Below are 23,876 nucleotides of genomic sequence, written 5' to 3' on the forward strand. Positions count from 1 at the left end.
CCCTAACTCTGACCCTAATGCCTAACCCTAACCCTAACGACCCTAACCCTAACCCTAACCCTAACCCCAACCCTAACGCTAACCCTAATGACCTAACACTAAACCTAAACCTAACCCTAACCCTAACCCTAAACCTAACCCCTAATCCTAACCCTAACCCTAACCCTAATGACCCTAACACTAACCTAACCCTAACACTAACACTAACCCTAACCCCTAAACGTAACCCTAACCCTAACTCTGACCCTAATGCCTAACCCTAACCCTAACGACCCTAACCCTAACCCTAACCCTAACCCCAACCCTAACGCTAACCCTAATGACCTAACACTAAACCTAAACCTAACCCTAACCCTAACCCTAAACCTAACCCCTAATCCTAACCCTAACCCTAACCCCTAATCTTAACCCTAACCGTAACAACCCTAATTCTAACCCTAATCTTAACCCTAAAGCTAACCCTAACACCTAACAGTAACCCTAAACCTAACCCAAACCCCTAACCCTAACCCTAACAACCCTAATTGTAACCCTAATCTTAACCCAAAATCTAACCCTAACACCTAACAGTTACCCTAAACCTAACCCTAAACCCTAACCCTAACCCTAACAACCCTAATCCAAACCCTAATCCATAACCCTAAACCTAACCCTAACCCTAACCCCTAAATCTAAACCTAACCCTAACCCTAACGCTAACCCTAACCGTAACCCTAACCCTAACCCTCACCCTGACCCTGACCCTGACAACCCAAACCCTAACCCTAACCTTAACCCACACCCTCACCCTAACCCTAACCCCTAACCCTAAATGTAACCCTAACCCTAAACATAACCCTAATGTCCCTAACCCTAACCCTTACTCTAACCGCTAACCCTAAACCTAACCATAACCCTAGCCCTAACCCTAACCGTATCCCTAACCCAAATCCCTAACCCTAACACTAACCCTAACCCAAATGACCCGAACTCTAACCCTTAATCCTAACCCTAAGCCTAAAGCTAATCCTATCCCTAACCCTAACCTTCACCCTGACCCGTTCCCTGACGACCCTAAGCCCCAACCATAACCCTAACGAGCTAACCCTAACCCTAACCCTAAACCTAACCCTAATGACCCTAACCCTAATGACCCTAACCCTAACTCTAACCGTAACCCTAACTCCTAACCCTAACCCCTAACCCCTAACCCTAATTCTAACCCTAACCCTAATGTCCCTAACCCTAATGACCCTAACCCTAACCCTAATGACCCTAACCCTAATCCTAACCGTAATCCATAACCCTAACTCTAACCCTAATCCTAACCCTAACCCTAACCCCTAACCATAACCCTAACCCTAACCCTAACCCTAACCCCCTAACCCTAACCCTATCCCCAACCCTAACCCTACGGCTCAGAGCTGCACCAGGGCAGGTTCAGCTGGGCACGAGGATCCGTTTCTGCACCGAGAGGGCGGCCGGGCGCTGGGAGAGGCTGCCTGAGAGGCGGTTGGTGCCCCCGGCCTGTCCGTGCCCAGGAGCCCTTTGGGCAATGCCCTCAGTGACACGGTTTGACCTTTGCTCAGCCCTGAAGGTGTCAGGCAGTTGGACTAGATGGTCATTGTTGGTCCCTTCCAAATGAAATTATTCTATTCTATGCTATGTTTTTTCACCTGCGTGTTGACAAGGCCAGGCCTCCATCCTGAGAACTCACCTGAAATGACAAGGGCATACTCAGAATTACTGCATTAATGTAATCAAGTAATTTTGCACTGCGAGGGGCACTGAGCCCGGGCTGGACGGCCGGGCCCAAGGGTGCTGCTCTGCGGCACTGAGCACAGGGCAAGGCTGTTGGCTGGCGGTGTCACCCAGGGGCCAGGCCTGGGCCCGATTCTGAATAACAGGCCCCTGGCTCCTTCAGCTGCTTGTGTTGTTATCAGCTGCAGTGTTCACACCTTTTGAGTGAAGGGGCACTGAGCTGCTGGTTCACAGTCCCGGCCGTTCTGCAGATCGTTCGCTTCTCTTCCATGTTTACTCCTCTCTGTCCCTGCCTCTCCTCCCTCTGCCCTTCTTGTTTCCTCCCATCCTTTTCCCTCTGCTCTGCTCCCTCGCCCAGCCTGTATTTGTCTGATCCCCTGTCCTTCCTCCTGCCCTCCTTTGCTCTCTGTCCTGTTGCGCGTCACAATGTTCCTGGCTGCCCCCTGCCCCTGCCCTGCATTCCCCACTCCCTGTCCCTGTCCTGCTCCCATCCCTCTGTCCTGCTTGGGGCTGCTGGTGGCCATGTTGGTTCCCAGGGCATGCTGGGAGCTGTACACCCGGGGCAGGGGCTGCAGGGTCGCCATGTTGGTTCCTAGGGCATGCTGGGAGCTGTAGTCCTGGGACCTGCCCTGAGGCAGGGGCTGCTGGGTGACCATGTTGGTTCCCGGGGCATACTGGGAGCTGTAGGCCCCGGGGCAGGGGCTGCCGCCGGCCATGTTGGTGTGGCAGGGGCAGGCTCTGCTCCAGGCCCCGGCTGAGGTGAGGGCTGGGGCTGCCTGTGAGGGGAGCGGGGCCCTGGGGTGGGCACTGGGGGCTCTGCTGCCTGCTGGCCGCACCAGGGGGGCAGGGGGGAGCTCCCCGCTGGAGCCGGGCCCGTCGGGGCAGCCCTGGGGGTGAGCCCAGAGCTGGGGAGGGGAAGGGGACGGAGATGGAGCCCCCGGGCACAGGCACCAGCGGGTTGTGGGCTGAGCGAGGGAAGGCAGAGCTGCTCCTCTGTGCGTTGCCTTTCCCCTTTCCCCTCCTCCCCTCCCTGTCCCTCGGTGAGGAGATTTTTGTGGCATGCCTTCCTTGGTGAGATGAGCTCCCAGCCTGGGCTGAGGGAGAGAGAAAAGGGGCGAGGGGAGAGGGGTCGCAGCCCTGAGTGTGCAGATTTAATCTACACGCCCTGCTCTGAAGATACAGCGTGTCTGTGGGTCAGCATTACCAGAAGAATTTAATTAATTGTAGGCATTTCTGTGCTTCTTGTACATGGAATCATTTTTACCCTTGCTACAGTCAGGAGGCAGCAAGTGCCGGCTGGTAGATGGAGATGGAAATGACAGTGAGCGACACGCAGGCGCTGGTGATCGTGCCGCAAGGCGTGCTGTGCAGTGACCTGGGGAAAACCTGCCACGACTCTGCCAGAGGCCAAGGTTTCCAGTGCTGTTTCTGTATTAGATGCAGAAACATCGGTGTTCTCCCTCTGCGTGTGTTTCTGTGCAGGCGTGTGCATGAAACATTGGTGCTGCTCTGTGCCATAAGTGGGACTGAGGGCAGCTGGGTGGGTGGGCACATGTGGAGCCACGGAAGAAACTTTGCATCCTAGCAGTCAAGCTATTTAAAGGTTCTTTACTGTCTTTAATCCTCTTACAAGCAGTGCATTCTTGTGTCCTGTGGGCAGTCCAGTGGCATGACTGGTCCTTTTCCATCTCTTTTGCAGAACACAGATGCATTTGTGAGGGCAAATCAAGGGTACAAGGTGTGCCCCACAAGAAAGCAACCTGCAAAGGCACAGACAGCCCCCGTTACAAAGAGGAGGGCCTTTGCTGCAGACGCTGCAAAAGATGTACCGAGCCTGAGGAAAGTGACAAAAAGGGACACTTCAGCGTGGCAGGTGAGATTTCCATCCATGTTCCTCAAACGTAGCAGCATCTGTTTTTTTCAGGATGCAGCGTTAGAGTCGAGGGTTTCTTGACTGCACGTGATGCTGCACGTGATGCTGCAGTGCAAATAGCTTCCTTGTCCCAAATACAGTTGCCAAAACTCTAGTTCAGCCTCTGAATAACAACCTAAAATTATCCTTGGTGCAAAAGTCCAGATCGGTGGTCTGTCACACCCCACACCCCATACTGGGTCCAGATTTGGCACATGTTAAATTGAGGGATATCTGCTGTTCAAGTTTTTCATTTTCTAGTCAAAAAGGAAAATGCTGCCTGCAGGGTCCTGCCCCTGGGGAGAAACAACCTCATGCACCAGTACAGGCTGGGGTGGACCTGCTGGAGAGCAGCTCTGTGGAGAGGGACCTGGGAGTGCTGGTGGACCACAGGTTGACCATGAGCCAGCAGTGTGCCCTGGCTGCCAAGAAGGCCAACGGGCTCCTGGGGTGCATTAGGAGGAGTGTGGCCAGCAGGTCGAGGGAGGTTCTCCTTCCCCTCTACACTGCCCTGGGGAGGCCCCATCTGGAGTGCTGTGTCCAGTTCTGGGCTCCCCAGTTCAAGAAAGATGAGGAGCTACTGGAGAGAGTCCAGCGCAGGGCTACGAGGATGGTGAGGGGACTGGAGCATCTCTCCTATGACGAAAGGCTGAGGGAGCTGGGCTTTTTCAGCCTAAAGAAGAGAATGCTGCGAGGGGACCTAATAAATGCTTACAAATATCTGCAGGGTGGGTGTCAGGAGAATGGGGCCAAACTCTTTTCAGTGGTGCCCAGTGACAGGACAAGGGGCAATGGGCACAAACTGAAGCACAGGAAGTTCCGTCTGTACATGAGGAAGAACTTCTTCCCTCTGAGGGTGACGAAGCCCTGGAACAGGCTGCCCAGGGAGGTTGTGGATTCTCCTCTGGAGATATTCAAGACCTGCCTGGACGCGGTCCTGTGCAGCCTGCTCTGGGTGAGCCTGCTTCGGCAGGGGGGTTGCACTAGATGACCCACAGAGCTCCCTTCCAACTCCGAACATTCTGTGATTCTGTGATTCTGTTTAGTAATTTGCTGTTTACAAAAATAATTTATGGGTGTCTATGAAGTTCGAGATGTTAACGTTTCTGTGGATGGACGTACCAGTGGAGCAAACTTTTTGTATTGAAATTGAGAGAAGCCTTATTTAATACCACTGAAAGTTGGCCCTGTTGCCTCTTATAGCTTGGAGGAGGGAATTCTAACGTTTTAAACATTAACAAAAAGAAGAAAATATAATCCCTGAATAAATAGGTAGAGTGTGTAAACTGGTGAAAGGCAGCTCATCTCTCACTGACATGCACAGCTGGCAGAACTGTTGCAGTCGTGACCTTGAAGTACAGGGACATTAATGTTAAATTCCCAATACTTCCTCATTTCTGCATCAGGAGAAAGCCGTCTTGGCCAAAAAGCTTTTCAGTGGAGTAAAAAGTGGAAAAAAGACCCTTCCTAGAATAGCCAATATCCCGACAGAGGTGCAAGTTTTGTTTTTCACAAGAAGCTTCCTTCTGCTCCCAGGTGAAAGTCAGTTGCCGCTGGTACCTGCTGGCCTTCTTGCTGCTTAGTTCTTCCCCAGTTCTTGCTTTCCTCTGACTGAAGAGCTGCAATGAGGAAGAAGCCAGGCTGCTAAGTTTCAAACCAGACCAACGCTAACAAGGAAGGGTGTTCGCCAACACTGAGGTGGTTGTAAGCTGCATCACTATTAAAAGCTGCAGTGAAAGTCCTGAATCATCTCCCATTGGGCAAGTGCAGTTCTTGACTGTTTTCTCTTGACTGTTGATTTAACCGTGAATGTCTTTAGAATAGCACTTAAAATTTGCAGTTTTTCATACCAGTAAGTTCTTGGTGCCAGTAGAGAGACGCTGTGCTGAGCAGGCTCTGTAAACATATGGCAATGCTTGTAGGTATAGATTTGGTCTTCCCTTCGATGAAGTCATTTTGTAATTTGAAAGTTTAATGGGAGGATTTTTGGTTTTATCCTGATATCTAATTGCCAGCCCTCAGCTGCAGCAAAAGTACTCCAGTTGTTTAAGCACCAAAGGAAACTTTCACTTTCCACTTAGCTGTCATTTTTTTCCTTGCTCTTTATTTTTCTGTTTAAATCAACATTTTAAGCATTTTCTTAGTTGGGGACACAACAGTACTCTCCTTGTCCTGTGATGATAATGCCTGTGCTGTGGGTCCTTCCCGTGCCAGAAAGAGGAACTGCCCTGGAGTGACTGGAGATGGACAGGCGTGATGGCACCAGGAGTTCTTGGCTTGCTCAGGCTAGAAAAGCAAGTGGGAGAAGAGTGGGGTGACTTCTGCAAGTGCAGAAGGAGGGGGTGGGCACCAGAAAACATGCTTACTGCAGTGGGAGCCCCCCTCCGCGTGCTGGGTTGAGGGCACTGGTGTAGTGAGTTGTGCCCATTCTCAGGCGCGAGGGAGTTGGGGCTGAGCTCAGATGCCTGGGTCCCCTTTTTGGGGTGGGGGGGAGGAGGGGGTTTGTCTTTGGGGCCATTTGGTAGCATTCAGTGAGTCAGGGAGTTTTGTATTGGGTCAATAAAGTTCCCGTTTCCATATGCCTGGGTGCCCCCCCCCAGAAACCTGGGTGCCCTCCGACCTCCCGGGTCCCCTCCTGAACCCCTACCCCCCGTGGATGCTCCCCCTGCAACCCCTGGGTCCCCCCTGGTCCGAGGTTCTCGTTTCCCTTCTCCAGCACCCGAGGGCAGCAGCAGAGACCTCCATAGGGTCTATAGGAGGCCTTCCAGGATCTATAGGAGCCCATTGGGGGTTTACGGGGACTTAAAGGTGCCTGTAGAGGGGTTTGTAGTGGGCTGTAGGAGGGTTTGTAGCGAGTGTCGGAGCTCATAGGGGTACAGACAGCTCTAGAAGACCGTGATGGGGTTTGTAGGTGCTTATAGGATCCTGTAGGGTCTATAGAGGCTTATAGGGGGCTTGCAGGGACTATAGGAACTGAGAGAGGGCTTATGGGAGCCTGTGAGAGGGTTTATAGGGCTGCCGGGGATCGACAGGTTGCTGTGGGGGCCCCACAGGGGATACAGGGGGGGCTCTATAGGTTTGTAAGTGTCTGTAAGGAATCTGTAGGAGCCTGCATGGGATTTAGAAGAGCCCACGGGGGGTTAGAAGGGTTTACAGGGTGCACACGGGTTCTGTAGGTGGCTGCCCAGCCCTGAGTACATTTAAGGTGAAACCTTGAAGCAAACGCTTAATGCTATGAAGAGTGGGGTTCTGCAGCAGCCTTCTGATGGAAATCAAGGAAGCAGAAAGCAGCCAGCGCAGCCTCTGCTGATGAACATGGAGCTCGGTGAGTTTGTGATGGGCCGGGGTACCTCTTCCAGCTTCTCCTTTCTCCAAAGCAACCCTAACCCTAACACAGACTCGTGTTTGCTTTTCACTTTCTGCTCGCTGTGCTGTCCTCTTGTTTGAAGGTCAGAACTGTTGCTGATCGGGTATTTTCTATTTATTAATTTATCAGTTATTTTTTTATTTTCATAAAAAAGGCCGGGTCTTTTCTCCATTAAATGCAGCTCTAAGTTAAAGCTAAATGAACCTAGAGATTTTTTTTCTGAGCTTGATTATGTCATTTGGTTCCACCCTTCTGCTTGTTCCATGGCTACGGAAGGGACCCGCTCCCTTGGTAGGGGTATCATGGAATCATGGAGTTATAAAGAGGTGTGATATGAGAGCATCTTTGTATACATTTATGCACGAGATCCTGGCAGTTGCTGCTTTAACTGTATCCATCTCTGTAGCACCTAAACCCTTTGGCAGTAACAGTGTCCATCCACGCAATAGTGTTGAGCTCCCAAATCCAATGAAACCCTTCAGAGAGCTGTGACAGCCTCTCGCAGAGGGCACAGAAATGGTTATTTGTGATTCACTTGAGCTGCCCTTTGTGGCAGCTGGCTGAGAGTGTCTGCGGCCAGTCGTCTCCTGGGGGTTTGGTGCTGCCAATGGTAGGTTCTTTAAACAAGCAGATGAATTAACCTAAGACTTGGCTTCACTCTTTTGACAGATCTCACACAAACGGCAGGCCCGAGCATGCTGCTTTGCATGTGGTGGCCATCCTGGAGAGAGCCCCGCCCCCAGCCCCGCCCCCAGCCCCGCCCCAGTGTCCGTGGGGCAGTTGCAGCCAACAGCCCCAGTGCCGGCAGGACGGAGCAGTGCTGGCACGCAGCAGCGCTGGGAGGAGGCCGGCTCTGGCCGAGCAGCGCTGCCCAGGCACCGGCACCGGCACCCCGCTCCCCAGCCCTGCTCGCGCCAGCCGGCTGCATCCCTGGCGTCAGACAGCGCTGCGCACGGCGAGAGTCCTCCTGTCCGGGGCGGGATGGGCCAGGCCATCTGCTGCTGCGGTTCCAGGTGGGCTGTGATGGGGTGCAGGGACACGCGGGCACAGCCGGGCCCTGCAGCAGCGGCGTTGCTCATGGCCACCGCGCTCTGCTCTGCAGGGAGGCTCTCACCGACGCCGAGCTGGTGCTGAGCGCGGACGTGCGTCTGACCCGGGGCCGCAAGAGGAGCAAGAGGCGGCTTCTCCTCCTCCCAGAGGAACTGGTGGTGGCCAAGCTGCAGTAAGACCCTGAGAGCCCGGCTGCCTTTCCCCCATCGTGGCCCTGGGAGCAGAGCAGGGACACCCTGGCTCCATACCCGGAGACCTCGGTGCTGGATGCCCCAATGTCCGTCCCAAGGGCGGGCAGGGGACAGGGCTGTGCCCGGGGGCGACCCCAAGGAGGCCACCTCCAGCTCACTGCCGGCCTCTCCTCTCTGCAGACGTGGCACCACCATGCGCCCAGAGCTGCGCCTGGCCCTGGAGCAGCTGTGGGTGCTGAGCGGGGAGACGGAGGCGGCAGGGGAGAAGGAAGAAAAGGAGGGTGGCAGCGGCAAGGGCAGTAATTCCCTCCTCCTCGCCTGGCCCACCGGTTCCTGCCTTGCCACTTTCAAGTGAGTTGTGGTTCCAGGTCCCACACCAGGGCTGGAGGCTGCGGCGCGGTGCTGGGGTCCTCTCTGGGGTCTGGCAGCTGCGTCCAGGGCTGGCGCGGGGCAGGAGAGGTTCCCAGCCATGCCTGACAATGTTTCTCCTCTCTTTCTGCAGCTCACGTGCGGTGAAGGAGCTGTGGGTGGGCACGCTGCTGGGGTAAGGCGGGGGGGATGCTCCAGGCACAGCCGTAGAGGGGAACACAGCTCTGTGGCTGGGGAGAGGGGCCCCACGGCTGCAGGCAGCTCTGGGGCAGGCGGGTGATGAGCGGGGACAGAAAGGCTCTGGTTCCTCTGTGTGCAGCAGGGAGGAGCAGGCGGGGAAGCAGGGCTGGGTGCCTGGCAGGCATCAGCTCTGCAGGCAGCTCTGCTCTCTGCCGGGCTCCGGGGCGGTACCCGGGGACGTACGGGCTCCCGCTCGCTGGAGAGAGAAGAGGTGGCTCGGGCTCACTCTTCTTCTGTCCCTGCCCCACGCACAGGCAACCAGAAGGAGCCAAGAGAGCCCGGGTGACGCGACTGCCCTCCACCAAACTCCTGGAGCAGCAACTGAGCCGCCACCATGCCGTGAGTGTCTCTCTCCTCTCGACTGTGCCCCCCAAGCACTGGTCGTCCAGCCCAGCACCAGAGGCATCACTTCTCACCTTCTTCCACTCCTCTTTAGCCCAGTGGAGGACACTGAGGGCCAGGAGCCTGGAGGCCCTTCTCGAGCGCCAGGCAAAGGTGAGATTGGCTGCCTTCCACCCACCTCTGGCTGTCCCAGGGTGCCAGGCAAGTGGGGTGACCTTCTGCAGGAGGGTCATGTGGTGCCACTCAAGAGCTGAGAGGGTTGAGGAGCACCGGGAACGCCAGCACGTCCTGGCTGGTGGTGTTGGGAGGAAGCTGGCCATGCTGGGCAGAGAGCGCGGCAGGGCAGAGGGTCCCAGCTCTGCCACGCTCAGGCTGCTGGTGCAGGGTAGCAGCTCACCGGTGGCCCTTTCTGCTGCAGGGCTGCTGTCTGAGCACAGCCTGGTTCTTGCAGGATGACGCCAAGAGAGGGCCTGCGCCGATCCCTTCTGTCAATGGAGGGGGAAGTTGCCAGTTGGCGGGTGAGTTTTGGACAGCAAGGCAGGGAGGGCCCTGTTTCCTCCTGGCGACAGCACTTCTGCAGAAGATGGGATGCTGCTGTGGCTGTCCTTTGCCCCGAGCAAGTCGGTCGCCATCACTGTGCAGCAGGAGAGAGCTGAGCCCTCGGGGTCCCTTCGTTCCCCCCTGACGTCTCTCCCTTGCACGCAGGGGCCGAGGGACTGCTGCCGAGCGCTGGAGGTGGTGCCTGCCTCTGCTCCATCCTCAGGGCCAGGCAGATGGGTCCCCACTCCTGGGCTGGAGTAGCAGGAGCTGTGCTCACTTGCCCCCTGAGTGTCACCATGCAGGTTTGGCACCTGACAGGAGGAGATCAGCTGGAGGAGCAAGGGCACATGTTGGGCAGTGGCCGCTGGAGGTGGTTCTGCAAGGACACGGAGCCTCTGGTGCTGCGCAGAGCTTGGAGGAGGGCAGGGCGAGGGCTGGGCCAGGCTGTCGCGGTGGCACGCCGGCTCTCGGGAGGCTCCGAGCCGGAGCCGCTGAGCCGGAGCCACGGTTCCAGCTGCCCGCTCCCTGCCCGTCCTGCCACCCCACTCAGCACCGCGCTGCAGGCAGGGCCGGGCAGGCTGCAGGAGTGCTGGACTGGCGGTCGCCACTGATGGGCTCTTGCTCTGTTTTCCTTTGCAGCAGGAGGGAGCAGCGGGAGGAGGAGGAGGGGGCTGCCCTGGCCCTTTGCTCTGCGGCGGAGCCCGGCCGCTGCCCCGGCGCCCGGTCAGGCAGACTGCGGCTGCAGCAGGGCGCTCTTTGGGCAGCCCCTGGCAGCCCTGTGCGGGGAGGATGGCACGCTGCACCAGCCCCTGCAGGTGAGGCAGGCGGGACAGGGGGTCCCCAGCCCTCCCTCCCGCTGCTGCGGAGAGGCAGTGTCCCCAGGAGCTCCGGGCATGGGGCACTGGGCTCTTCACCCCGGCTCCCTTTGCGGGAGGAAGGAGCCAGCCCTGGGTCAGAGACCTGGCCATGGCCACCGCTGTCAGAAGGCAGCTCTGCAGCCAAGCAGCTGTCCTCCTGCCTCTCCTGCAGGAGCTCCTGGACGTCCTGCACCAGCAGGGACCATCGGAGGAGAGCATCTTCCGGAAGGGTGCCAGCAGGAAAGAACTTCGAGAGCTGAAGGAGGCCCTGGACAGCGGCGCAGACGTTGACCTGGCAAGCCAGCCTGTGCTGCTGCTGGCCATCTTCTTGAAGGTGAGCGCTTCTGACGTGCGTCTGGAAGAGCTCCTGGCTGTCCTGGAGTGTTCAGAGGCTGAGCTGGGGCCCTTGGCATTGCAGGACTTCCCGCGCAGCATCCCCGCCAAACTCCTCGTCACCGACCTCTACGAGGAGTGGATGCGAGCCATGGAGCAGCCAAGCAGGGAGGCCAAGGTGGAAGAGCTGAAAGCGTAAGTGTGTGCGGCAGGCTGCCTTTTGAGCAGCAGCTGGTGGAGGCCTGGGACTTGCCTGCGAAGGGACGGGCTCCTGAAAAAGCCGCGTTGTGTGGCAGCCCGCTGCTGCTGGGCTGGGGTTGGGTTTGGAGGGAAAGCGCGTGGACAGGGAGCCTTGGGTGACATCAGGAGCTGGGAAGCAACGCCACGCTTCCTTGCTGAAGTGCAGGAGCCCTGAGTACTGGCTGAGAGCCCCTGGAGAGCTGCGCAACACAGCCGCTGGCTCCCAGCTGCCTTGGGCAAGCTTGGAGGAGGGCTGTGGGCAACAGCTGCTTTGTCATCGTGGTGTTCCTGTTCCCTCAGAGTGGCCGGCAAGTTGTCTGCAGCGAATCTTGTGCTCCTCAAGCGGCTGCTGTCCCTCCTCCGGCACATCGGCCAGCACGCAGCCAGCAGCAGGATCAGCGTCAGCAACCTGGCCATCTGCGTTGGGCCAAACCTGCTGAGCCCACCCAACGAGGAGCTGCTGCCACTGGAGGCCATGCTGGAGGTGATGGAGAAGGTACGCTCTCTTGAAGCAGGACAGCTGCAGTCGGCTGGTCATCAGAGCTGGGCTGTTGAGAGGTCCCTGGCTGCCCCCTCTCTCCAGCAGACACTGGTGGGGTGGCTGCCTGGAAGAGCAACCCCACAGCGACAGCCTTGCTGCGCAGAAGCAAGGGTCAGGAGCGGGAAAGACTGTCTGGCAGGTGTTCAGGCCCCTGCGCTGAGAGCAAGGCTTTGCTGTGTGCAGGTGAAGATGCTGGTGCAGTTTGTGACCAAGAACTGCGGAGAAATCTTTGGGGAGGAGGTGGCTGACCTCTCTGGTCCCCCAGCTGAGCAGTCGCCAGCGCCCACGGGAACATCCACAGCAGTGGTGGGATCGGAAACGGCAGAGGTACGGCAGCTCCACCAGCACTGGGACAATGTGTCTGGCGTAGGAGGGTGGTTCCTGATGAGTCCAAGTGGCTGCTGGGCTTCTTCCTGGCATTCCCTCCCTGCTGTCTTTCTGTGGGTTTGGGTTTTTACCCTTTGGGGTGACACACTGTAAGTGACACTGGAAAGGTTGTTCCTCGCATGCGTCAGGCATGTGCTTAATCAGAGGAAATAGCTACAGCAAGATCCATTTCCAAAGCAAAGCCTCCCACTGCAGAGGGTGGTGTTGCACCCAAGGGACATGCGCAGAGCTCTGTCTCGGGAGGGCAGAAGAAACCCCGGCAGAATGCAGCGGGCGAGCCTTTTCTTGCCGGGGGGGGCAACGCCGGCTCCTGCTGAACGGCCCCCACAGATGGAGGGAGTGTCACCCTGCCGTGTGAACATCATGTCCCCAAGTGAGGCCTTGGGGGAAAGGGCTGATGCAGGCCAGCCAAAGGGGTCTTGACTGCAGAGCTGAGGGAGCGATCTGCCAAATGGTCGCTGACGACTCCTGGGTGCCCCTTGCCACCAGCTGACGCCGCCATTTCTGGTTTAGGCACCCGTCGCTTCGCCTCCAGCCTTCCCAGGGACACTGGTAGAGTCGCTGATACGCGCAAAAGGATCAAAGAGCCTTTTGGAGGAAAGAAGGCAAAACGAGTCAGCTCTGGTTAAATCCAGAACTGATTCCAGTGGATCCTGGTGTCCCCTATCTAATCCCACTGTGGGATGGAAAGGTTTGCAGGCTCCCCCCAGGAAAAGGAAAATCAAAGAAAAAGAAAGAGACAAGAGGTGTGGGCAGAGGACAGGGAATGCCAACAAGAGAAGAAAAGAAGCAAGAGAGAAAAAGAAGAGGAGTGGAAAAAAGCAGGTGGGTCCAGCGAGGGAAGCAGCCCAGGTGTGTGCCAGGCTCTGCTGCCCGTCTTTCCCAGCTCTGAACACTGCTCTGAGGCAGGGCAGCTTGCTGGCGAGGGACGGCGAGGGCTGGTGCTCCGCAGGGTTTGGGAAGAACCCCACGGCAGCTTCCCGGGGGCTCCCGATGGAGCCCCGCTGCCTGGCACAGGGGCACGGGGCCTCTCTGCGCACGCACAGCTCTGCGAGGGCATCGCGCGTGGGGACAAGGCACCAGAGCCACCACGCAGCCACTGCCGGCAACAGCTGTGTCTGCTGGGCTGTCGACAGCTCCGTGTGCGCTGTGTTCCCAGAGACAGAGGAACCAAGCCGTGGCTGCTGCTGCCTCTGTGCGTTGATCCGTGCTTTCTGACCATGTCACTGCAGGTGCCGATTTCCTGCTCCTGGAGGAGCCCCTGTGACTGCCAGGCTCCCGCACTTGGTGTCCACAGTAAAAGGATGTTTTCTCTCTCCTGACTCTGCCTGCGGTGTGATATTCTGGATTAGCTGGGGGTGTGCATATGCAATACAAATGTCACCAAAGGGCTGAAAAATACAGCTGTACTGAATCTGTGCAGATGGCCTGTTCCGGTATCTGTTAGAGCTGTGAATGACTCTTTGCTATTTTTTTTTCCAGGGACTTTTATTATTTTAATTAATGATTTCAGGGAACTGATCAAGTTTAGCCCTGTTGTTTTGGCACAGCAAAGTCAAGGCCGATTACCAGTGACCTGACATGGCTTGTAATATGCAACACATCTAATTAAAAACATATCAAATCAAGTTTCTTTCTGTTGTATGTTGTTTATTATTTGAAATCATGTCTTAATATTTTTATTAAATGCAAAAGAAATAAGTTACTTGTTATCTCCATCTGAAGTCCTTCTGTTACTAAGAGTAAAGCCATTCTAAAGTCAGTCAAACTGGAAATAAGCAGCACTGTTTTCAGTGCCACAGTAAGCCTTCGGATCGCAGGGTGGACCTTCTGTGCCTCTGTTAAAACACTTCCTCTCTCCTCCCCTTCGAGCTGCAATCTGTTTGTTGGGAGACTGGCCTCTAAACACTGGAGACCTTGACTGTGAAAGATGTCCTCTGCATGGGCATGAGCGTGACCTTGAACGTTGAGACCTGTGTGACCTTGACCAAGAACGATGCTTTAGACTCTTCCCTTTGCCTCTTCTTGGATACGGCGGCGATGGTGAGCGGGAACGAGAGTGGGAACGCCTTAATTATCGAGAGGAGGAGCAGGAGTGGGCAGATCTCAACTTGGAGTAGGAATGTGAACTTCTGCAGCAAGGTGAAGTGTTATACGGAGAATTGGACCTTAAAAAAAATGCCAAAAAATAATAGAAGAAGTTCATTCAAAACAGTCACTCTCGCTAGTTTTTTTCCTCCCAAAATTCAGTTGGGGTTTATTTTTCCTCTCTATATGCTCATGTCACAGATTCACGCAGCTGCCGACATAATGCTACTGCAAATTGCAGAACCTGATGACGTGGGAAAGGTTCTGTTCACCAGACAGAACAGCTGCTGCTTCGTTAGTGTGAAAACATGCAGGAAGGGTCAGTCTTTTCCACTCCCCTGTGGCACATGAACTACCACAGCAACTGATTTATTCAAGGTGGTGTATACCGGCCTTACTGGTACGTGAACACGCACATTTTTAACCACTCCACCACTACTCGCAGTGCAAATCATTTTTGTTGCAGTGAGATGCAAAAAGAGCGAGTCTGAATGGCTACAGTGCAGTATCAAACATCAGGAAAACAGCATTTAACCTGAGGTCAGTAAAGCTCCATTTTAAAATGCCAACTCAGTCTGTTGAACTTCACTACTTCTTTGGCAGTCTGTGCGGGATGTAAAATACTTGCACGGCACTCCTACAGACAGGACTACTTAACCAACACTTCCAGCCAGCTGTCCTAGCAAAATGCTGCACACACCTCTAGCTCTAGCCAGGGACAGTGACCGCATTTCAACAAGAGTCATATCAAAAAGCTTCTCAACTCGGCCTCTCGTACCAGGACTCAGTGCCACTGCTCTCGGAAAGAGACTGACAGCATCGCCAGCAGAGAGCCAGCCAGACTCCCGCCCCAGCGAGGGGGTAGAAAACATCAGCTACCCTGAGTTTTTTCTTCACAAGTTTTTCTTTTCTGATTTTTTAAGGAATCATTTCCCATTATTCTGCGTATGCTCGTTAGCATCACGCCTCCTGTCAAAGTCCTTCACCAATTCAAGAGATCCTCAAAAAATATTTCCTTGAAACAATCTTACTGCAAGCACAGATCCCCTTTGTTAAAGCCCATTTCTGTTAAGCCATTTAAAAATTAATTGCCACCTGTATTCTCCACAACTATCTGTGCACACTTCTGTCACTATAAATCCGCTGTTGCATCAGTTATGTGTTACAGCCTCATTTCACAGGTTACAAGTAGTAATACACCGAATTTCTGTCCATACTCACAGTTCCCAGCCTGGTCTGGCACCTGCTGGGCGAATTGTACCGGCTCTCATGGGATGACCTTTGGGAGTGGGGAGAGGAAACAACAAAATCCCATTCAGTTTACCTGAAGATCATTGATAAAAGAAATTCTAAAGTAGTATTGACTTACCAGTGGTGGGGATTGACTGCCTTTGGGGGCCCAGGAGACTCGGTAATGCTGCTTGTCTTAGGACAGCAACCTGATAGCCCTTGTGAAAAAATGCAAAGGGGTGGAAAATAAGCTCCACTACAATAGAGGAATCCCTGCATCTCTTGAAATCAACTTACCTCCTCTTCCAACAAACGGCTTACTGACAGAGAAGAAGATTCAAAACGTTCAGTGGCAGACACCAGAGCAGGAGAAGGTATAGCGGTATTGGCAGCACTACAAAAAAAAAAAAAAAACACCCAAATTTTTATGATTCACACAGGGTTTTGAAGTGCTAATTGAAATATAAAGTCCAAGGTGTGAAAAGCCTGACTACTGTAAACTGAAAAAAACAAATCTACACCAGATATTTTCTTAAGCCAGTTGCTCATGAAAGCATTAGAATATGTAAAGCCCCCACACTGCATCTCCGTTTTGGAAGATGCGATAACAGAAGTTTTCCGAGGAAAGATTTGTGTGCTAGTTCAGGGGCTGCCTCAGAGCTTCTTTTGGATTGTGATCCTTTGCGTTCAACGGCACAGAGGAGCCTGACAGGCTTTGGACAGAGCGGCTATTGGCAATTCCAGGCATCACGTGGAAAAAGTTCCTCTTTCAGGGTAAACCTGCACTGAAGGACTGAGAAGGGCACCAAACAAGCAACACTGCTAAGAAAATTCTTGCATGAGGCACACGTCCAGCGTCTCAAAGTGTCCTCTCTCCGAGCAGAAATGGCAGCCAGAACTTCCACAATTATTTGGACTGTCACTAGTGACACACAAACTGCTAGCGGGGGAGCTCAAGAAGAAGACTCTAACTTCAGCATTTTGGTGTATTTTCTATTTAGGTTGATCTACAGATTTACTTACTGAAAGGGTCCACGAGGTGTGACAGGCAGGAGTGGTGGTGGCTGCTGCTGCTGTTGCTGCTGAATCTTCTGAGGGAACCTTGTGGTGTAGCCAGTTCCAGTTTTGAAAACTGGCTGTGAAAACTGTCACGCTACGGCTGTACCCACATCAGCACACTTCGTTCTGGGGGACACTGCCCGTTTCTGTGTATTCCCACCTGCCCACAGCCATCTGTGTTTTCAGTCTGGGAAGCATTTTGGAAAAGCACACTTCTTGTATCTGAATACGTGCTTTGATCTCACTACAGTGCAGGCCCAGAGTCCCTGGTAAAGTCTGTGGCAATACAGAACTGTGTGGGGAGGAAAACCACCCAGCAGTTCAGCTTATATCCATTGTTTAAGAGAAGGCTTTTGGCTAGAAAACAGTCAAGCAAATCTGAAACCAGACCTAACCTACACTCCCTCCTTCACTGACACCTCTTTTTTCACCAGTTCTTTGCATTTCTTTAGTTCCTGGGGAGTACATATCTACATTTTCCAGTTTAAATGAGGCAAGAAAAATCAGCCAAAAATATGCAGAAAACCTGCCGTTCACATACATGCTGCCCACACAGTACCTGCTCTGGCAGGGAGAACGAGGGGCCAGGGGGGGATTAGACACAGTGCAGGGATGAGAGGGAGGTGGGGGGACTGGGAGATGGGGTGTATTTTGGAGGGGGAGGGGGGTTAGAGTAGCTTTATAAGATCTTTTTATTGTTTTTATTCCATTACAAATTGTTTGTGCAGAACGGCTCCGTGATTGTGTGGGAGGAGGCGGGAGCACAGGGGTCACCGACAAACGGCACCCAAAGGCTGCAAAAGCCCCGCTGAGCCCCAAATAGGAGCCAGCGAGTCCCAAAGGGCACCTAGCTGCCCCCAGGCCCAGGCACTGCCAGCGGGGCAGGCAATGGCAGGGGGGGACTCCCCTGTCCCCTTCTCCAAGGGGAAGCAGCCCTTTGGCAGGGGAGCCAGGAGAAATGGCTACCTGCAGGACTCACGGACACAGCCCCATGCAGAAAGCAGCACAGAGACCCTGGCACAAGGACAGACCTTGGGACCTTGGGGGCCAGCACAGGGATAGACACACACAACAACAAGGGCTGCAATGCCTTCATCTTGAGCAAAACCAGCGTCCCCTCCAGTGGGGACCAAGCTCAGTGCAAAGCCCTTCAAAGCCTCAGGACAATCACACCCTTCCTCACATCCACCATGCTCAGTTCCGATCCGATTCTGCCTCACTGCCACAGCAAAATCATAGAATCATAGAGTCACAAAGGTTGTAAAAGGCATCTGAGATCATCAAGTGCAGCTTTCAACCCATCACACCACGCCTATTAAACCATGCCCTACAGCACCATGTCTACATGTTTTTTGAACACCTCCAGGGATGGTGACTCCACCACTTCACTGGGCAGCCTGTTCCAATGCCTGACCATTCTTTCAGTAAATAAATTTTTCCTAATATCCACTCTAAACCTTCCCTGACACAACTGGAGGCCATTTCCTCTCGTCCGTTGCATGGGGTTGTTGTGACCCAAGTGCAGGACCCGGCACTTGGCCTTGTTGAACCTCACAGAGCTGACCTCAGCCCATCAGTCCAGCCTGTCCAGATCCCCCTGCAGAGCCTCCCTGCCCTCAGGCAGACCGACACTGCTGCTCTGATTCGTGTCATCTGCAAACCGACTGAGGGAGCGCTCGATCCCCTCACCCAGATCACTGATAAAGACACTAAACCAGACCGGCCCCAGAGCCGAGCCCCGGGAAACACCGCTCGGGACCGGCCCCCAGCTGGGTTTAACTCCATCCACCCCCGCTCTCTGCTCGGCCATCAGCCAGTTCTTCACCCAGCGCAGTGTGCGCCCACCCAAACCACGGGCAGACGGTGTCTCCAGGAGGATGCTGTGGGAGACAGTGCCAGAGGCCTCACTGCAGCCCAGGCAGAGAACATCCACAGCCTTCCCCTCACCCAGATCCCCCGGCCCTGCCACGGCCCTGCTCCCCCCTCGCCCCGGCTGCCCCCCCCCATCTCTCACCTCTTTCTCCTCAGGCCCCTCGGCCTCTGCCCCCCCTCCCGGCCCTGCCCCAGCCCGGCTGGGACTGACAGGCTGCCTCCGACTGCGCTGATTGGCTCAGCTGTGGCCAGTGGGCAGGCACAGGCAGCCCAGGCCCCTCCTCACAGCTCCGCTGATTGGCTCAGCCATGGCCAGTGGGCGGGCACAAGCAGCCTGCGCCTCTCCTCACAGCCCTGTGGACAGGGGCAGCCATTTTCTCCCCCCGTGGTGGCCAGAGCTGTTTGTCTGCAGGGAACGGGGCGTGGAGATGCCGAGCTGCTGTCGGTCTGGGAGGGCGGCAGGGACATGAGGCAGTCACAGTACGCACACAGGGGGGACAAGAGGAGAAAGAGGCCTGCCCAGGTTCTCCTGCTCTCTCAGTCTGAGCTCTGGCCTGGGTGTGCAGCCCAGCACCACAGTCAGGGGTTTCCTCCCGGCTGCACAGCTTTGCACCAGGGAAAGGGACTCTGCTCCGTCCTTATTTCATTGCAGGCCTACACTTTCCCTTTCTTCCAGAAATTTCTTTCTTTCCTTCTCCCTCCTCCCCACCCCCCCAATATCATTTTCTTGCAGAGGTAATTATGAGTTGACTTTCTGGAATAATCATCCCGTGGCTGGGCACAGGCTGTGAGCACAGGCTGGTCTGTGCCTCCAGAGCTGCAGGCTGAGCTGTTCTGCCTCTGAAGGCCGGATGGATGTGGGCCGTGGGCAGAGTTACTGTTTGCCGGTCTCTGTTTCTGCTGGGGCCCTGTGACATTGGTGGGAAGGTCGTCAGCCTGCAGCTCTGCAGCAGCTGAAGCTGCCCTGGAAGAGTTTTTAAGGCAGATGCTGTTCCATGTATTTTGGTTTCAATAATCCTATCATTGAGCTGGAATTATTTCTATGCAATTAGATGTTGGGGATCTTCTTGCGCTGGTATTCTGCTTCTGGAGCATGACCTGACAGCCTTTGTCACCCAGAGCTTTCCTGTCTGTTCCCAGAGGAGCAATGGCCACAACGCTGAAAGACTTCTGTGAGTAATGGCTTCACCAGGAGGCTCGGGTTTAGCGAATTCTCATGGACACACCAATGTAGCAGGTGCTTCATCCAAGGATTTCAATGTGCTGACACTCTAGAGTGAATCTGAAGGTGTTTCAACCTCCTTCTCCTGCTCTTCCTCTTCTCTGTTGTTCCTCCTCTTTTCCTACTCCCACTCCTCCTCATCCTCTGATTCTGTCACCATCATCTTCCTCCTTTACCTGTTCTTCGTTCTTCTCCTACTTCTCCTGTTCTTCTTTGCCTTGGTTTTCCTCCTCCTTCTCCCACTCTTCCTTTTCCTCCTGTCCCTCCTCCTCCTCCTCATTGTCCTCCTTCTCTTCCCCATCCTGTTCTTGCTCCTTGTCCAGTTCCTCCTCCTCCTTCCGTTCTTTCACCTCCTTTTCTTTCTCCTTCTGTCCTTCCTTCTGCTCTTCCTGTTCTTCTTTCTTCTTGCCCTCCCCCTTTTTTCTTATTCCTCCTTTTTTCTTCCTCCTCAAGCTTTTATTTATATTTTCCTTTGCATTCTCATTCTGTTCTTCCTCCTATTCCTCCACCTCCTCTACTTTACTCTCTTCCTCGTGTTCTTCCTTCTCCTCTTTCTCCTCTAGTTCTTCCAGATCTTCTCTTCCTTCTCTTCCTGTTGTTCCTTCTCCTCCTTTTCCCCTTTCATCTCCTGTTTTTCTTCTTGTTCTTCCTCCTTCCAATTTTCATCCTCCTGTGTCTTCCTCCTCTACCTCCTGTTCTTCCTTCTCCTTCTCTTGTCCGTTCTTCTTTCCTTTTTGGTATTCCTCGTACTCCTCCTCTTTCTGCCCTTGTTCTTCGTGTTCTTCTTCTTACTCATGTTCTTCATCCTGCTCTTCCTACAATTCTTCTTCCTCCTCCTGTTCTTCTTCTTTTTCCTCCTTTTTTGTCGTCATCCACTTCTTCCCCCAACTGATGTTCCCCTTCCTCATTCTACTTCTCTTTCTTCCCCTCCTCCTAATGTTCCCCTTCATGTTTACCCTCTGCTTATCATCCTCCTCTTGTTCTTCATAGCCCTTCTTTTTACACCCCTCCTTCTCCTCCTCTTCCAACTCGTTCTGCTCCTATTTCCTTCTGTTTTTCTTCCTCCTCTTCCTGTTATTCTGTTTACTCTCCTATTCTTTATCCTCCTCCTGTTCCCTGTTTTTCTTTGACCTTCTTTTCTTCTACTTCCTCCTCTTCCTTTTCCTTCTCTTCCTTCCTTCTTCTTCTCCTGAAATTTTTCACCCTCTTCCTCCTCCTCCTCTTCATCTCCTGCCATCTCATATTCCTCTTTCTTTCTCATCCGCGTCATCCCGCTCTTCCTTCTCGTTCTATTCCTATTCTTAATTTTCTTCCTGTTATTCCTCATCCTCCTCTTTTTCCTTCTCTTCCCTGTCATCCTCTTGTCCCTCCTCCTCCTTTTTTAGCTTTTTGCTTTGATAGTGTAACCTGCACCTGGAAAACGATGGCAAAGTTCCTCCTGGCTGCCAGGGAAAGGCCTGTCAAGGTCAGTGCCATCATCAGGCCCAGTCAGCATGGGCTCACAAAGGGAAAGCCCTGTCTCACCAACCTGATGTCCTTCTGCAAGAAGGTCACCCGCCTGGTGGGTGAAGGGGAGGCGGTGGATGTGGCTTTTCTGGATTGTAGTGAGGCTTTTGATACTGTCCCTCACAGCATGCTTCCTCACAAGTTGTGAACTGCGAGACGAGCAGGTGCACGCTGCACTGGGTGAAGAACTGGCCTTTTGACATACGGAAACATTACTGAGAGGGCAGTCAAACACTGGAACAGGCTTCCTAGAGAGGTAATAAAATAATACCATCCTGTACAACACATAAAATGCAATACATACCATACAGTACAATGCATGCAATACAGAACTTGCAATATAATACGAACAATGCAACACAAAAAGTACAATACAGAGCATACAATACAATCAATCCCATTCCATAGCATACACTACATACAATGCAGTGGAAAAGAATGCAATACAAAAAAATAAAGGGTACAATAGAATAAACACAATGCAATGCAAACAGTGCCATGGAAAATACAATGCATACAAACCAATACCAAGTGCAGTACAAAAGATACAAAATACAATACAAAATACAGTGCAGTGTAAACAATGCAATAGAAAAGACTATAATATACACAATGCAATACACAATACAATACGGTTCATACAATACGGTACATAGCACATGAGAAAGAACTTACTGTACAAGACATACAATATACAAAGCAAAACCAACTACAGTATAATACAAACCAAACTACAGTACAAGACAAGACATACAGTACAATGCATATAATACCAAATACAAAATATAACACAAAATACAAAATGCAATATACTACAAACAATACAATACGGTACATACATGAGACATACAATTTCATCAGTACCATAAGCTACAGCATGATATGAAAGGATAATAAATACCATGCTATAAAATAACAAATACAGTACAAAATACAGTACAATACATACCTTTCTACATATACCACACCATACAATACAAAATATAATACAGTGCAAAAGACAGTAGAATTCAACATACATTACAGTAAAATAGACAAACAATACAAAATAGAAAATAAAAATTCAATACCATAAATGCAATACAATGCAAAATACACTACATTACAAAATAGATTACAATACTAAATATTACAATATAGACAATACAACACATACAGTATAATACAATATCTACAATACTTGCAATAAAATACGTATAATTCCTAGAATACAGTGCAAAACACAGGGCAATACATGTAATATGATACAAAATATAATACCTACAATACCGTACCTACATTACAATAGAAAATACAGTCCAATACACAAAATACGACACGTATACTACGATATGATAGATAGACTATGATACCTACACTACAATAAATAATGATTTGTACAGTAAAATACGTCCAATAGACCAGACAATACAAAATACAGTCCACAATTCAAAATAAACTGTAGCACAATACAATAAATACAATTAAAAAATACAGTACCTAAATACAATAAATACCATACCATACAAAACAACGGAACAGAGATGATGGAACACAGACAGTATCTACCAAACAACACCTGCCATACCATACCATACCGCACTGTACCGTACCGTCCTGTACCATACCATACCATAGCTACAATACAATACATACCATACACTATGTACCACACAACATATACAATGCAGTACAAAATAGAACACAGAAGAAAACACATACCATACAACACATTACAGCAAATTACAATACAACAGAATATAATACATAAGATACATTAAATGTCATACCATACAATAAAACACATGTGCAATACATACAAGAAGACGCAAGACAAAATACAATATATACACTAGAATACATACCACACAATACTTGTGAAGCCATACAAAGCGAATCGTACCATACAAACCGTAAAATACAATACAAAGTCATGTCCTGCTTTAACCCCAGCTGGCAACTAAGCCCCACACAGCTGCTCACTCACTGCCCTGAGTCGGACGGGGGAGAGAATCGGAACACTAAAAGTGAGAAACTCATGGGTTCGGATGTAGGTATTTTAATATGTAAAGCAAAAGCCGTGGGCGTAAGCAGAGTAAACCAAGGAAGTAATTTGCTGCAGGAAAGCAGGGCTCTGTCACGTGTAACAGTTACTTGGGCAGACAAAGGCTGTCACTCCAAACGTCCCCTGCTCCCTTCTTCCCCCAGCTTTATACGCTGAGCACGATGTCATACGGTGTGGAATATCCCTTCGGTCACTGGGGGCAGCTGTCCCGGCTGTGTCCCCTCCCGACTCCTTGTGCACCCCCAGCCTGCTCGCTGGTGGGGGGTGGGAGAGGCAGAAAAGGCCTTTTTGCTGTGTAAGCACTGCCCAGCAATCACGGAAACATCCCTGTGTTATCATCAGCACTGTTTTCAGCACAGATCCAAAACATAGCCCCATACTGTGAAGAAAATTCACTGTTACGTTTCCTGAAAAACCACAAAGCCTCCTTCCTTTCTTCAGTTTCCTATAAGCCACGTAAGCTTATACTAAGCGTATACTAAGCCATAAGCTTATACTAAGCGTACCTCAGTTACTTCTAAGTAATTTTCTTATTTAGCATGGTAGTATAAATTACAGAGATAGCAGTGTTGATAGCATCGCTAATACAAGGTACTTGTGTATGTAGCCCCAAATCATCAGTTTAGCATTTTGTTGCATAAAACTCCTTTGCAAAGTCTGGCATAAAAAAAACCAAAAATCCTGGTCTTTCTGTGCTCTTTTCTTAGGTGATTGTCAAATACAGTAAAACAGGCCCTAAACAATGT

The sequence above is a fragment of the Opisthocomus hoazin genome, chromosome 28 (genome assembly GCF_030867145.1).
Source record: "Opisthocomus hoazin isolate bOpiHoa1 chromosome 28, bOpiHoa1.hap1, whole genome shotgun sequence".
NCBI classification, from domain to species: Eukaryota; Metazoa; Chordata; class Aves; order Opisthocomiformes; family Opisthocomidae; genus Opisthocomus; species Opisthocomus hoazin.